The following is a 15,929-nucleotide window of genomic DNA, read 5'->3' on the forward strand; positions in this document are numbered from 1 at the left end:
AAAAACCATAGCTTTGACCATACTGAACTTAGGCGGCAAAGTGACGTGTCTGCTTTTTAATAAACTGACTAGTTTTATCATAGCTTTCCTTCCAAGGAGCAAACGTCTTTTAATTTTGTGGCTGCAGTCACCATCTGTGCTGATTTTGGAGCCCAAGAAAATAAAATCTATCACTGTTTCCACTTTTTCCCCACCTATTGTCATGAAGTGATGGGACTGGATGCCATGATCTTAGTTTTTTGAATGTTGAGTTTTAAGCCAGCTTTTTCACTCTCCTCTTTCACCTTCATCAACTGACTCATGAGTTCCTCTTTGCTTTCTGCATTAAAAGTGGTATCATCTGCATATCTGAGGTTGTTGATATTTCTCCCAGCAATCTTGATTCAAGCTTGTGATTCATCCAGTTCTACATTTGTACTCTGCATATAAGTTAAATAAGCAGGGTGACAATATACAGCCTTGACATACTTCTTTCCAATTTTTTTTTTTTAATTTTATTTTCTTTTTAAACTTTACATAACTGTATTAGATTTGCCAAATATCAAAATGAATCCGCCACAGGTATACATGTGTTCCCCATCCTGAACCCCCCTCCCTCCTCCCTCCCCATTCCATCCCTCTGGGTCGTCCCAGTGCACCAGCCCCAAGCATCCTCCGATTCATGTTGCTTCTTGACCTGCATACAGGTTTCTCAGGAGGTAGGTAAGATGGTCTGGTATTCCCATCTCTTTAAGAATTTCCCACAGTTTGTTGTGATCCACACAGTCAAAGGGCTTCCCTGGTAGCTCAGCTGGTAAAGAATTCACCTGCAATGCGGGAGACCCCAGTTCGATTCCTGGGTTGGGAAGATCCCCTGGAGAAGGGATAGGCTATCCACTCCAGTGTTCTTGGGCTTCCCTGGTGGCTCAGCTGGTAACGAATCTGCCTGCAATGACGGAGACCTGCATTTGATTCCTGGGTTGGGAAGATCTCCTGGAGAAGGGGATGGCTACCCACTCCCGTATTCTGGCCTGGAGTATTCCAAAGACTGTATAGTCCATGGTGTCGCAAAGAGTCAGATACAACTGAGCGACTTTCACTCACACAGTCAAAGGCTTTAGCGTAGTCAATGAAAAAAAAGTTGATGTTTTTAGGAATTCTCTTGCTTTTTATTATTATCCAACAGATGTTGGCAACATGATCTCTAGTTCCTCTACCTTTTCAAAATCCAGTTTGTACACCTGGAAGTTCTTGGTTCAGATACTGCTGAAGTCTAGCTTGAAAGATTTTGAGCATTACTTTGCTAGCATGTGAAATGAGCACAATTGTACAATACTTTGAGTATTCTTTGGCACAGTCTTAGAAAGTCCTTTCTAGTTTTTCTTTCTCCACCCTCTACTATCTTATTTCTTTACTCCTCTATAAAAAAACTTCCAGAAAGATTTATCTAGCCTCATCTTCCACTCTTCTCTCACTCTTACTCTCCCTGTTTTATCTGTACATAAACTCAACAATAAATAGAACTTATTTTTCTTAAACCTTTGGTAAAAAACGGCCAATATAGTGCTTCATCACACTTGAATACTTTAGTCCACAGTTCCCAAAATAAGGAACATCCTTATATTAAACCATAGAAAAATGTCAAAATAAGGAAATTAAGACTGGTAAATTACTCCCATTTAATCCTCAGACCTCATTCAAGTCCTGTCCAATAATATTCCATATAACAAAGTATTTCAGTTCAGAATTGCACATGACATTCAGCTGTCATGTCTCTTTAGTCTCCTTAATAGTCTTTCCTTGACTTCTATGACCTAATTTTTTTTTCCTCTGTTTTTTTCCTTTTTCAGCCATGCAGCATGCGGGAATTTGGTTCCCTGACAAGTGATCAAACCTGCATCCCCTGTGTTGGAAGCACAGAGTCTTAACAACTGGATCACCAGGGAAGCCCCCATGACTTGAACATTTTTGAAGATTATAAGCCAGTTAAATTGTAGAATGTCCATCAACTTGGGCTTGCCTCTTTAGATTTGGGTTATGCATCTCTGGGATAGTGATGCTGTGACTCTCTCATTACATCTTATCAAGTAGTACATGATTTCCATTTGCCCATTACTTAATGATGTTGTTTGGTCACTTGATTAAAGGAGTCTGCCAGAGTCCTGTACTGCAAAGTTATGATTCCTCTCTATAATTAACAAATATTTTGTAGGAAGGTACTTTGTAACTTTTCAAATATCCTGTTCCTCATCAAACATTCAATGCATTCATTCATTCATACTAGTGTGAACTCAAGGATTTCTACTTTCTTCCATCCATTGCTCTCAATATTCTGATGCTTGGTTGTCTCAAAAGTAGCCAATGGAAGCCCTTCAATATAGTTTTTGTGTCTGTTTGATATGTCTTCATCATTTTTCAAATATATGCGTACTTTCTGGCATTTGATGTTCCAGGTTTATCTTATAATTTCCTACACCAGCCATCTTTCTCCCATTCAAGTTCTGACCTTTCCACCAAGTGACCTTTCCACCCCCACCATATACATGCCTTCTCTGTTCTGTTTGGACTCTGACACCCCACACCAACCTGCCCACCTGGTATGGATGCCCTCCTTACCCCATTAGGGATCCCACACCCCATGCCAGGCTTACTCCACTATGTGGATATGTTCCTCACCTTGCTCAAATTCTGATACCCTGAATGGACATCCTTCTCACCTGTTCAGGCTCCAACACCGCACACCAGTCTGCTCTCCTCTGCAGACAACTTCCTCATCCCACTGTCAATATCATTCTATATGAATGCCCTTCCCACCCCATGTCCTGCACTCCAACCTAAGTCTTTCATCCACTTTATCTCATTAAGGTTCCAACTCCCTGTATCAGACCACCACGCCTCTCCCTGGTTGGCTCCAAGACCCCATGCTGGGCAATCTCCCCACTATGTGGATACCTGCCTTTGTAGAACATGAGTGAACACCTACTTTAGAATACTGGGACTTCCTACCACCTTGCATGAATACCTATCTTGCTTGGTCATATCTAATAGCTTATATGTGTGGGTGTTAGTCACTCAGTCATGTCCAACTCTTTGCAACCCATGGACTGTGCCTGCCAGGCTCCTCTGTACATGGGATTCTCCAGGCAAGAATACTGGAGTGGGTTGCCATGCCCTCCTCCAGGGGGTCTTCCCTACCCAGTGATCAAATCCAGGTCTCCCACATTGGATTCTTTACCATCTGAGCCACCAGGGAAGCCCAATGGCTTGCAGAGTTTTTAAATTATTTATTTGCTATTTTTGGCTGTGCTGAGTCTTCATTGCTACACTTGGGCTTTTCTCTAGTTGCGGCAAATAGGGACTGCTCTCCGTTGTAGTGTGCTGGCTTTTCATTGTGGTGGCTTCTCTTTTTGCGGAGCACGGGCTCTAGGGCACATGGGCTTCAGCAGCTGCAGTTTCCAGGCTCAAGAGCACAGGCTCAATAGTTGTGGCCTACCGTCATAGCTGTTCTGCGGCATGTGGTATCTTGCTGGACCAGAGATGAAACCCATGTCTCCTGCATTGGCAGGTGGATTCTTTAGTCATTAGGGAAGCCCCTCTAATAGCTTTTAAACTGATTTGTTCAGGAAGTGAAAGAAAAGAAAGAAGTGGGGAGAAAGGATAAGATGAGGACAAAGAAAAGCCCATTCTCTGATAAACCCACTCTAATCAGATCTTTGTTCCACCACTGGACCAAAACCTCCCCTGACAAGGTTACAGTGGCCTCCACAGTGGTCAGTTCTCAGTATTCATTCAACAGTGATCGCTCCCTCCCTCTTGATACATTTTCTACCCTTGGGTTTTAGGACACATGTTCTCCTGGTTTTCCTCCTACCACAGTGGAAATACCTAAGTAGACAAGGCGTGTATTCATTAACCTTAGGCATTTAAACCTTAATGTGTACTGCATTCTTGGATTTGTTGTTGTCATTGCTGTTATTGTTTAGTTGCTTAGTCGTGTCCAACTCTTTGACACCCCATGGACTGTAACATACCCATCATGGATGTATACAAAGAAATTAAACTCATCTACTATGGGAGCAAAATTAATAATTTGATAGTTGTTCATTATAAAAACAATTACCTTCACCAGAGGCCAAAGTTAAAGTGATAATCTAAACACTAATCTGGTCCTTAGTTTTAATTAATTTTCTTTAACATGATCATCATCATTTAGAAACCAGAATAAATGAATACTAATTCATATCAATGAAATAAAAAAGAAAGGGTTTTTTTGTTTAAAGTGCTTCTCTAATTTCTAACAAAATAAACATTCCTAAAATATTACATGTTTAAAATTTTCTCTTCCAGGGTTCAAGTTAGGTTTCCCTACCGAACAAGAATACAGCTCCTATGAATCAGAGCAAAATGGCTTGTTTTATGAGCTAAGACAGAGGCTGAAATACAAACATTTTTGTGAAGTGTTCATATTTTATCAGCCAAACTGAACTACAGCAAATCCTCACATGTCTAAAAAATGTAGAGAAAACCATGAGCTGCTCATTTTATACTGACTCGACCTTCTGTTCCTTTAATGACCTGATCTAAAATGACCTGGCAGGCTCAGCATCACCCCCGGCTCAGTGTCAGCAAAGGGACCCACTCTGTCCATCACTGACATGAGGCAAACTCACAGCTGCCGTTCACCAGCAGGGGGCACTGAACTTGGGTTTTTCTGTAGGCAAAATCACTCAAAAGCTGAAGACTGAGAAATGTGTATATTTCAGGAGACTGAAAAATGTGTTACCATCCTAGACAAATAGACGGTCACACAGTCTATAGGGTATCCCCATGTGTGCTTACACTGACCATATCCACTGTAGGGTACTCTGAAGCCTGGAGTGTATCTTTTTAGAAGAACAAATAAAATGGGGCTGGGTCAGAAATAACAAGTCTTTCTGGAAACTTTTCAGTGAGCAGGAACATTATAAGGAACAAGGTACAAAACTCTTCCTTATTGGATTTCTTCAGTTCATAGCTTATTGGGCCAAAATTATTACCCAAGTAAGCTCAGGTATGTCAGTAAATCGCCCTAATATGCAAGAAAATGGCCCGACTATCAGGATTTAAAACAAATTCAGTCAAATTAACTTGAATCAAATGTCACATTTATTATTACTAAAATAGGATTATTAGGTGTAGGGAAACTTGTAATTACTGAAATATCAACATTAGTATGCTTTGTATTAGCAAAATTGTTTTATAAAAATAATTTTTATACCTTAAACATTCAGAAAACTAAGATCATGGGATCTGGTCCCATCACTTCATGGGAAATAGATGGGGAAACAGTGGAAACAGTGTCAGACTTTATTTTGGGGGGCTCCAAAATCACTGCAGATGGTGATTGCAGCCATGAAATTAAAAGACACTTACTCCTTGGAAGGAAAGTTATGACCAACCTAGATAGCATATTGAAAAGCAGAGATATTACTTTGCCAACAAAGGTCCATCTAGTCAAGGCTATGATTTTTCCAGTGGTCATGTATGGATGTGAGAGTTGGACTGTGAAGAAAGCTAAGCACCAAAGAATTGATGCTTTTGAACTGTGGTGTTGGAGAAGACTCTTGAGAGTCCCTTGGACTGCAAGGAGATCCAACCAGTCCATCCTAAAGGAAATCCGTCCTGGGTGTTCATTGGAAGGACTGACGCTGAAGCTGAAACTCCAATACTTTGGCCACCTCATGCGAAGAGTTGACTCATTGGAAAAGACTCTGATGCTGGGAGGGATTGGGGGCAGGAGGAGAAGGGGACGACAGAGGATGAGATGGCTAGATGGCATCACTGACTCGATGGACATGAGTTTGAGTGAACTCCGGGAATTGGTGATGGACGGGGAGGCCTGGCATGCTGTGATTCATGGGGTCACAAAGAGTCGGACATGATTGAGTGACTGAACTGAATTGAAATGTTACAAAAAGGAAAAACCTTAATTTTATAGAATCCTGGGGGCTTTCCTGGTGACTCAGATGGTAAAAAAATCTGCCTGCAATGCAGGAGACACAGGTTCAATCCCTGGGTTAGGAAGATCTCCTGGAGAATGGAATAGCTACCCACTCCAATATTTTTACCTAGAGAATTCTGTGGACAGAGGAGCTTGGTGAGCAGCAGTCCATGGGGTTGCAAAGAATGGGACACGACTGACCAACTATCACTTGGGCTTCCTTGGTGGCTCAGATGATAAAGAATCTGCCTGTAATGCAGGAGACTCAGGTTCAGTCCCTGGGTCAGAAGATCCTCTAGAGAAAGGAATAGCTGCTGCTGCTAAGTCGCTTCAGTCGTGTTCGACTCTGTGCGACCCCAGAGAGGGCAGCCCACCAGGCTCCCCCATCCCTGAGATGCTCCAGGCAAGAACACTGGAGTGGGTTGCCATTTCCTTCTCCAGTGCATGAAAGTGAAAAGTGAAAGTGAAGTCGCTCAGTCATATCCGACTCTTAGAGACCCCATGGACTGCAGCCCACCAGGCTCCTCCATCCATGGGATTTTCCAGGCAAGAGTACTGGAGTGGGGTGCCATTGCCTTCTCCGGAAAGGAATAGCTACCCACTCCAGTATTCTTGCCTGGAGAACTCCATGGATAGAAGAACCTATCACCCTTCTTATTTAACTTCTATGCAGAGTAAATCATGCAAAATCCCAGGCAGGATGAATCACAAGCTGGAATTGAGATTGCTGGAAAAAATACCAACAATCTTAGATATGCAGATGATACCACTTTAATGGCAGAAAGTGACAAGGAACTAAGAGTCTCTTGAAGGAACTTCAAGAGTCTCTTGAAGAGGGTGAAAGAGGAGAGTGAAAAAGCTGGCTTAAAACTCAACATTCAAAACACAAAGATCATGGCATCTAGTCCCACCACTTCATGACAAATAGAAGGAGAAAAAGTGGAAACAGTGACAGATTTTACTTTCTTGGGGTCCAAAATCACTGCAGATGGTGACTGCAGCCATGAAATTAAAAGACACTTGCAACCTTGGAAGAAAAGTTATGACAAACCTAGATAGCATATTAAAAAGCAGAGACATCATTTTGCTGACAAAGGTCCATATTAGTCAAAGCTATGGTTTTTCCAGAGTCAGGTATGGATGTGAGAGATGGACCATAAAGAAGGCTGAGCACTGAATAACTGATGTCTTTGAACTGTGGTGCTGGAGAAGACTCTTGAGAGCCTCTTGGACAGCAAGCAGATCAAACCAGTCAATCCTAAAGAAAATTCACCCTGAATACTCATCGGAAGGACTGATGCTGAAGCTGAAGTTTCAATACTTTGGCCACCTGATGCGAAGAGCTGACTCACTGGAAAAGACCCTAAAGCGGGGAAAGACTGAAGGCAACAGGAAAACGGTGCAGCAGAGGATGAGATGGTGGGATGGCATCACCAACTCAATGGACATGGGTTTGAGCAAACTCTGGGAGATAGCTGGGAGTACTACAGTCCGTGGGGTCACAAAGAGTTGGATATGACTTAGTCGCTGAACAGCAACAGCAGTAGAATCCTGAAGTCACAGGTGGTCTGTCATGATCCAATGATATCTTTTCATAAATGTGAGGCCTGAGCAGAAAACTATTTTAAATGATCACTTCTATGAATCTCTTTGCAAAAAACCTAAATAGAATGAAACAGATTTATAAGATTGGAAAAGCACTTGGCAAAATTTTTTTATTTGCTCCCACATCAGTAAAAACATTGTTAACATGCTCCCAAATTTATGTACATTTTGTTTATAAATTATTCTTAATATTGTACTGATATATACAGTATAAAACATATAAAATAAAAATTGTTAAAAGATACCATAAAAAATCAAAATATAAGCTCCCATATGGGAGAAAAATCATCATCTTTCTTTGAATTTTCCTAGAATATACATTCCCTACTCTAACTTGGGAAAAGTAGAACCCATAAGTCATGTATTTTGTGATCCAAGAGAGGCAAAATAAGAATTTTTGTTGTATTTATATTAAAAAGAATATAGGAACACACCTACACTATTGGTGGGAATGAAAATTGGTATGGCCACTACAGAGAACAGTATGGAGGTTCCTTAAAAAACTAAAAGTTGAACTACCATATGATTCAGCAATCCCTGATAACAATGTAGTGTATAGCACAAGGAACTTTACTCAATATTCTGTAATGGTCTATATGGGAAAAGAATCTTTAAAAAGAGTGGATATATGTATATATATAACTGATTCACTTATTTTATCCTCTGGCTAATACCTTATTTTTCTTTCCCTTTATGATGAAATTACTCATAAGGGTTATATTGGACATAGTCTAAGGCAAACCCCCAATTCCACATACATGTACATGTATAATTGATTCATCTGCTGTACCTGAAACTAACACAATTTCATAAATCTACTATACTCAAATAAACATTTAAAAAACAAAAAAAAAGAATATAATATAAAAAAGCAGCATTTCATCAATTATTTCCTCTGTATTGGATCATTCCTATCAGCACACATCTTTCCCATCTCAATAAGGTTTTTGACCTTACTTTGTCCCCTGGCTAATACCCTATTTTTCTTTCCCTTTATGATGAAATTCCTCATGAGAGTTATATTGGACATAGTCTAAAGCAAACCCCCAATCTCACTCACTGGTATCACACTCTTGATCAATCCCTTCCTCATGACTGTAAATAGACCTGTGATTTACTTCTAATCAACAGTATAGGGCAATATTGATGGAATGTCATTCCCGTGATTATGTTATATAAGACTTCATCTTGCTATTAAACTCACTCTAGGACTCTCTTTCTAGCTGGCTATGAAGAAATGAACAGCCATGATGGGAGGCTCATATGGCTTTCTTTCTGAGAACTTAAAGGTGGCCTCTAGGGCCTGAAGGCAGCCAATAGCCAGCAAGATGCTAGAGCCCTCCATCAAACAACTATAAGAAAATGAGTTCTGCCAACAACTCTGGTGAACTTTGAAGCAGATTCTTCCCCAGTCAAGCCTTCAGATAAGAACATATTCCAGTCAATCCCTTCATTGCAGTCTCATAAGACTCAGCTAATCTATGCCTAGACTCTTGTGAGCAACCAGTGTGCTTTCTTTTAAGTCACTAAGCTTATGATAAATTGTTATAGAGCTGTGTTCAAGGGTCCCCAAAACTGCAGTCAGGTTCAATAATTTGCTATAAGGATTCATGCGTGTGTGCATGCTCAGTTGCTCAGTCATGTCCAACTCTGTGACTCCATAGACTATAGCCCACCAGACTCCTCTGTCCATGGAATTTTCCAGACAAGAACACTGGAGTGGGTTGCCATTCCCTTCTCCAAGGGGGTCTTCCCAACCCAGAGATCAAACCCACATCTCTTGTGTCTTCTGCATTAGCAGGCGGATTCTTTACCACTCAGCCAAACTGGGAAGCCCATAAGGATTCATATCATTTAGCAAAACCATTATAACCATGGTTAAAGTTTATTGTAGTTAAAGAATACAAATGAAAATCAGCAGAAGAAAAAGATGTATAGAGCAGAATGCAGGAAAGGACCAGGCATAGGTTTCCAGTTGTCCTTTCCCAGTAGAGTCATGTGGACAGAACTTACTTAATTCTCTCACAAATGGTGTGTGACAACGCACAGAGTATTCCCTAGGAAGCTCAGTATTCAGGGTTTTCATGGAGAGTTGGTTATATAGGCACAGTTGACTGCCTGTATGGCTGACCTTCAGTCTCCAGCCTTTCCAGAGATCAAACACATATGTGTAGCCCAAGGTACCCACACACATCGCAATTAGCATAAACTATCTAGCATGGCCCAAGGCCTCAGCTAAACAAAGCCACTCTTAACAGGCAGGATATTCCCAGGAGCCAGGAAAGGACCAAACCTTTCTTTGGATGTACAAGGTTTTGACAACCCAGACCTACCGAGCAGCAAAAGGTAACTAATAAAGATTTCGTTACCTGAGAATATGGTGCCACTGTAATAAATATCTAAAAATTTAAGGAGTGGCTTTGGAACCAAGCAGTGGACAGAAGCTGGAAGAATTTTGAAAAGCATCATAGAGAAAGCCTAAATTTCCTGAAACAGTCTGTTAGAAGAAACGTGAAACTGGAGGATACTGCTAGTGACAGTTAAAAGGAAATTTCGAGAAACACGGTATTGGGAAATGAAGGACGGGGATCCTTGTTATGCAGTGGCAGAAAACTTAAACTGTCTTCTGCAGTCATATGGAAAACCAAACTTGTACATAATTAACTTGGCTATATAGCTATGGAAATTTTCAAGCAAAGTATTAAAGGTGCTTCCTGGTTTCTTATTGCTGCTTATAGTAAAATGTGAAAAGAAAGAGATAAATAAGAGAAGAATTGTTAAACAAAAGGAACCAGAACTTGATGATTTTTAAAATTCTCAAACTTTCCAAATATACTAACAAATAATTTCTAAGCACTATCAGGAAAGTATGCTCTATAGAAAAAGCTGAGGGTGTGACTATACAAACTTCTACTTACATCTCAGAAAGACCAAAAAGTCGGAGTATTCAGTCACTCAAAGTGCCCTTTCAAGAGGTGAAGACTGGGCCTCATAGAGCCTCTCAACCAAACCTACAGCCTGTAGGCGCTTAGGAAGATATTCCCCAACACTCTGGGCAGGTAGAGAAGGGCTTATCTCAAAAAGATCTGTATGTGTGTGACTTTGTTAGAATGGAGTAAAACTAAGTGAAACCCATGAAAGGCCCAGAAAGTTCCTGAGACAATTATTTCAACAGAAACTAAGAGAATAGATTGAAAGGGAAAAAGAATACAAAATGAAAGGAAGGTGTAGGATTCCCAATGTTCTATTGGTAGGGAGCAGGCTAATAAAACTCAGGTGCAAACATATGCTACCTTTCATGAAAAGGGAAGAATGACTCAGAGAGCAGAACCAAGACCCCAGAGAGCAAAACTGAGAAATACCAAATGAAAATTGTTTCTCTACTTGCACATCTGACACAAAATATAGAGGGATGTTTCCACACTAAGAACAAATTATGAAATAAATGGCCATGTTGGAGAATCCTAAGTGGTAAGAAATTGCAGGGAGCCTCAGTAAACTGAGAACACCTTGAGCCAACAGCCAGAAAAAACAAAAGATCTCAGTCCTACAACCTCAAGGAACTAAATGTTAACAAAATGGATCCTTCCCCAGTTGGACCAACATAATCGCAGGTTTGTAAGACTCTAAGCACAGGGCTCATCTAAGCCATGTTTGAACTACTGATTCACAGAAAATTGAGATAATAAATGTGTGATGTTTCAAGCCACTAAGTTTGTCATAATATTGTTATTCAGCATTAGAAAACCAAATACAATTTTTTAATCATAGTCTACAATGTCTCTCTTCCTATATTCTATGAAATTCCACTCTGCCTCAGAGAATATACTTCATATGATTTCAATTTTGAATTTGTTAAGATTTGTTTTATGACACAAGGGGTGATATAACTTGGTGAATGTCCCATGTGTGTTTGATAAAAATGTTATGTTGTGTTGGTAACTGGAATGTTCTATACATGTCAATTACATCCAGTTGGTTGATAGTGCTGATCAGTTATTCTGTATCCTTGTTAGTTTCTATTTGTTATATAAATTACTGAGAGAGGTGTTGAAATATCCAACTATAATTATAGATTTCTTCTTTAAGTTCTATCCCGGGGTTTTTACTTCATGTATTTCAAAGCTCTGTTGTCAGATGCATAAAGATTTTAAATGGTTATATCTTCATGGTGACTTGGCCCATTATTGTTATGTAATGTCCTTCTTTACCTCCTATAATATACCTTCCAAAATTAATTTTTGATATTAATGTAGCTTCTCTAGTTATCTTTTATTAGGATTTGATAGTGTATTTTTTCTAACATCTTATTCTTAATTTACTTACATAATTGTATTTAGAGTGAGTTCTTCTAGACAGCACATAGCTGGCTCATGTTTTTTAGTTCAATTTGAAAATCTGACTTCCAGTCAGTGTGTGCAAATAGTTAATTTAATACAATTATTGATAAATTTGGATAATTATTGATATGTTTGGAAGAGAAGTGTGTTCCATTTTCCCTATTTTAATTTTCTCTGCTTCCTCTTTTCTATTTTTTTTGGTTTATGTGAATATTTTTAATATCTATGGGGTTTTAATACTATATATTTTTGTATAGTCTTTGTTCTTGTTTTAATTTCTGCCTAAATTTTCACAGTCCAGTTAGAATTAATATTTTACCATTTCAAGTATTTAATACATTTAATATAATTACTGATAAGGTAAGATTTATATTTACCAGTAATTATCTACATGTTTCATGTTCTTTTTGTTCCTGTATTTCTCCATTACTGCCTTCTTTTACGTTAAATAGATACTTTCTATTGTACCATTTCAAGTCTCCCATCATTTCTTTTACTAATTATATTCATTTTTTCCCATTATTTTCTACATAATTTCTCCTAAAGATTATCATTAATATTAACTTATAACAATCTAATTTAGATCAACTTAATTTCAGTAATATTAAAAACCTTGCTTCTATATAGCTTCATTCCTCTGTTTTTGTGCTGTTACTGGCATAAAAGTTACATCTTTATACAATGCATACCCATCAACACAAATTTATGATCACTGCTTTATGCAGTTATGTTTTAAGTCAGATAAGAGGAATAAAAGTTACAAACAAAAATCATACTTATACTGTCTTTTATGTTTACCTAGCTGGAATCAAGATTGCCGGGAGAAATATCAATAATCTCAGATATGCAGATGACACCACCCTTATGGCAGAAAGTGAAGAGGAACTAAAAAGCCTCTTGATGAAAGTGAAAGTGGAGAGTGAAAAAGTTGGCTTAAAGCTCAACATTCAGAAAATGAAGATCATGGAATCTGGTCCCATCACTTCATGGGAAATAGATGGGGAAACAGTGGAAACAGTGTCAGACTTTATTTTTCTGGGCTCCAAAATCACTGCAGATGGTGACTGCAGCCATGAAATTAAAAGAGGCTTACTCCTTGGAAGGAAAGTTATGACCAACCTAGATAGCATATTCAAAAGCAGAGACATTACTTTGCCAACAAAGGTTCGTCTAGTCAAGGCTATGGTTTTTCCAGTGGTCATGTATGGATGTGAGAGTTGGACTGTGAAGAAGGCTGAGCGCCGAAGAATTGATGCTTTTGAACTGTGGTGTTGGAGAAGACCCTTGAGAGTCCCTTGGACTGCAAGGAGATCCAACCAGTCCATTCTGAAGGAGATCAGCCTTGGGATTTCTTTGGAAGGAATGATGCTAAAGCTGAAAGTCCAGTACTTTGGCCACCTCATGAGAAGAGTTGACTCATTGGAAAAGACTCTGATGCTGGGAGGGATTGGGGGCAAGAGGAGAAGGGGACAACAGAGGTTGAGATGGCTGGATGGCATCACTGACTCAATGGATGTGAGTCTGAGTGAACTCCGGGAGTTGGTGATGGACAGGGAGGCCTGGAGTCCTGCGATTCATGGGGTCACAAAGAGTCGGACATGACTGAGCGACTGAACTGACATAGTTCCTTTACTGGAACTCTTTATTTCAGCATGTGGCTTTAAGTCACTCTCTAGTGTCCTTTCATGTCAGCCTAAAAGACAACATTTAGTATTTCTTGTAGGGCACGTCTGCCAGTGGTAAAGTTTTAGTTTTTTTTAATCTGGAAATGTAGTAACTTCTTTACCTTTTGGATGATAATTTTGCTGCATACAGAATTCTTGGATAACGTATTCATTGAGCTCTTTTAATACATCATCTCACTGCCTCCTAGCTTCCATGGTTTCTGATGAGAAATGAGCTGTTAATCTTACTAAGAATACTCTGCACAAGATGAGATACTTCTCTCACTTTCAAGATTCCCTTTGAAAGATGTCTTTTATGTGCAACAGTTTGATTATAATGTTCCTAGGAGTGTATTTCTTTGAGTTTATCTTATTTGAAGTTTATTCAGCTCCTTCAATATGGAGAAATTTGAGTTTTCTGCCATTATTTCTTCAGATATTCTTTTTTTTTCTTTATTTCCTCCCCCTAGAATTCCATCATGCATATGTTTTGGGTACCCTACAGGTCTCTAAGGCCTTGTTCGTATTTATTCATTCTTTTTTCTTTCTGTTCCTCAGACTAGATAATCTCAATTATCTATTTTCAAATTTACTGAGTCTTCTACTTCCTCAAATGTGCTGTTGAGCCCCTCTAGTGAATTTTTAATATCAGATATTTGACTTTTCTATTTTATTTAAAAATGATCCCCATGATAAGTCTACTTATAATATGTCAACAAAGATATTACCTAGTCATAGACTATATTCCCCACACTGTACATAGCAGTAAATATATATATATGATTATCTCAAGTTCAGATACATTTTAATGACCCTGTATTTTTACTCTCCCTCACCATGTTTACTGTTTTTGACATTTTTTTTAAATATTTTTTTGTTTTATATCTCAACTACTTACTGAGACATAGAGGATTTTACTACTTTTGTCTTGTAACCTTCCTACTAGCTTTATTTTTTTAAGTTTTTTTTTTAGTTTATTTATTATTATTATTTTATTGACTGTGCTGGGTCTTCATTGCTTCATGTGGGCTTTCTCTAGCTGTAGTGGGCAGGGGCTACTTTTCCTTGTGGTACAAGGGCTTCTCATTCCGGTGGCTTCTTTTGTTGCAGAGCACAGGTTCTAGGCTCACAGGCTTCAGTTGTTGCAGCACACAGGCTGAGTAATTGCAGCTTGCAAGCGGCCTCAGTCGTTGTGGCACATAGGCTTAGCTGTTCCACGGCATGTGGAATCTTCCCAGACCAGGGATTGAACCCATGTCCCCTGCATTGGCAGGCAGATTCTCATCCACTCTACCACCAGGAAAGCTCCTTACTAGCTTTATACATGGCTGATTTACTATTTTCCTGTATAGTTGCCTTTACCAATGAGATTTTTTTCTTTCATAATTTTTATATTTCTAGTTGCAGCCTTTTCTTTTTGCTTAAAGAAGTCTCTTTAACATTTCTTGTAAAGCTTGTTTGATGGTACTGAACTCTTCTAGTTTTTGCTTGTCTGTAAAACTTTTGATCTCTCCAACAAATCTGAATGAAAGCCTTGCCAGGTAGAGTATTCTTGGTTATGAGTTTTCCCCTTTCATCACTTTAAATATACCATGCCATTCCCTTCTGGTCTGCAGAGCTTGTGCAGCTCTGCTGATAGACTTATGGAAGTTCCCTTGTAGTAACTTCTTTCTTTTCCCTTGTTGCCTTTAATATTGTTTATCTTTGATTTTTGCCATTTAAATTATTCAGTGTCTTGGTGTGGTCATTTTGGGGTTGATTCTATTTGGAACTCTCTGTGTTTTCTGGACCAGAATGTCTGTTTCCCTTCCCAAGTTAGGGAAGTTTTCAGTTATTATGTCTTCAAGGATGTTCTCTTCCCCTTTCTCTCTCTGTTCTTCTTCTGAGATCTTGATAGTGCAAATGTCATTATAGTTGATGTTGTCTCAGAGGTCTCTTAAACTGTCCTCAATTCTTTTCACTCTTTTGTTCTGCTCAGTTTCAGTGATTTATTTCCTCTACTCTCTCTACACTGATCCATTCCTTTATTATCATCTAATCTACTATTTTTTCTTCTACTAATCTTTCTAATCTACTTTTTTTCTTTCATTTTAGTTATTATAATCTTCATCTCTGTTTATTCTTTATATTTCTAACTCTTTGTTAAAAAGAGATTCTTAAAGTTACTTTCTAGTCCTAGTTTTCTGGGAGTTTTAATCTTTAGTTGATTTAGAAATTTATCAAATGGTTTCTGGTGTTTATGGAGATAAGCATATGGTTTTTCTCCTTTTGTCTGTCAATATGATGAAATACATTGATTGGTTTTGCTAATGTAAACCAATTTTGCATTTCTGGTATAAATCCTACTTGATCTGATGCATT

This window comes from Bubalus kerabau, chromosome 17 (assembly GCF_029407905.1).
Source record: "Bubalus kerabau isolate K-KA32 ecotype Philippines breed swamp buffalo chromosome 17, PCC_UOA_SB_1v2, whole genome shotgun sequence".
Classification (NCBI taxonomy): domain Eukaryota; kingdom Metazoa; phylum Chordata; class Mammalia; order Artiodactyla; family Bovidae; genus Bubalus; species Bubalus kerabau.